Source organism: Miniopterus natalensis, chromosome 2 (genome assembly GCF_054644295.1).
Source record: "Miniopterus natalensis isolate mMinNat1 chromosome 2, mMinNat1.hap1, whole genome shotgun sequence".
In the NCBI taxonomy this organism is placed as follows: domain Eukaryota; kingdom Metazoa; phylum Chordata; class Mammalia; order Chiroptera; family Miniopteridae; genus Miniopterus; species Miniopterus natalensis.
This window is the reverse complement of record NC_142082.1, coordinates 151,928,645-151,929,791: the sequence shown is the minus strand read 5'-3', so window position 1 is coordinate 151,929,791 and position 1,147 is coordinate 151,928,645. Positions and strand designations below refer to the sequence as shown.

General features: G+C 43.6%; 1 pseudogene; it reads right to left on the bottom strand.

Annotated features, from left to right (window-relative positions):
* Positions 1 to 281: 281 nt before the first annotated feature.
* On the bottom strand, positions 282 to 692 carry LOC107528348 (large ribosomal subunit protein eL31 pseudogene; annotated as a pseudogene).
* Positions 693 to 1,147: the final 455 nt, after the last annotated feature.

Below are 1,147 nucleotides of genomic sequence, written 5' to 3'. Positions count from 1 at the left end.
AGGGGGATGGGACAGGGTGGAACAGGTCATTGGGGAGAAAAAGGGATGTCTGTAATATTTTAAATAAATTTTTTTTTTAATTTAAAAAAAAAAAAATATTTCAGGGAGAGGAAAGGAGAGGGAGAGAGAGATAGAAACACCAATGATGAGAGAGTCATTGATCGAGCCCGCAAGCAGGGCATGTGCCCTGACTAGGAATCGAACCCTGATCGCCTGGATCCCAGGTTGATGCTCAACTGCTGAGCCACGCCTGGCTGGGCTAAACAAAAATTTTTTAAAAATCAGCAGTTCTTATCCACATTAACTGTTTGTAGATTTTTGAAAGTGATGACAGGTATGTAGGTAACGAACGTATAGAGCTTGTTTGGTGAGTCATCATTCTCATTACATTTTCTGGACAACCACACACAGTTACGGTATGGGACATTCCTTATTCCTTTGGCTCAGACAGCTTTGTTGAGCCTGGTGTCAGTGTGTATGTCTGGGGTTTCCGTCTTCTTTATGGCAAATTTCCAGACCTCTCTGAGTGCTCAGTGGGCATGCTTCTTGAAACCCACTCCATTGATACACTTGTGGATGTTGATAGTGTATTCTCTGCTCACTACCTCATCGATGGCAGAACAGCTCTTCTCGCCACCTTTCCTTGTGGGCCCAAGTTGGAAAGAAAGCTGCATCACATTTTCTCTATCCATTCACCCATTCACAGATACAGTACTTAGCTTTTTTTACATATCTTGGCCATTGTGAATAATGCTGCAATAAACATGGGCGTGCAGACATCTCTTTAAAGTAGAGGTGGCTCTTTTTTTTTTAAATCCTCACTGGTGGATATTTTTCATTGCTTTTCAGGGAGAGTGGAAGAGAGAGAGAGAGAGACAGAGAAACATCGATATGAGAGAGACACATCGATTGGTTGCCTCCCACATGCACCCCGACCGGGACTGGGAATCAAGCCTGCAGCCGAGGTACGTGTCCTTGGCTGGAATCGAACCAGGGACCCTTCAGTCCATGGGCCGACACTCTAACCACTGAGCCAAACCATCCAGGGCTACAGGTGGCTCTTGAAATAACATTGTTTCTTGTTTTGTTCAGTATTGTTTTGCTATAAAGTTGATGAGGACTTAACTTTTGTTTATATCAGTCTATG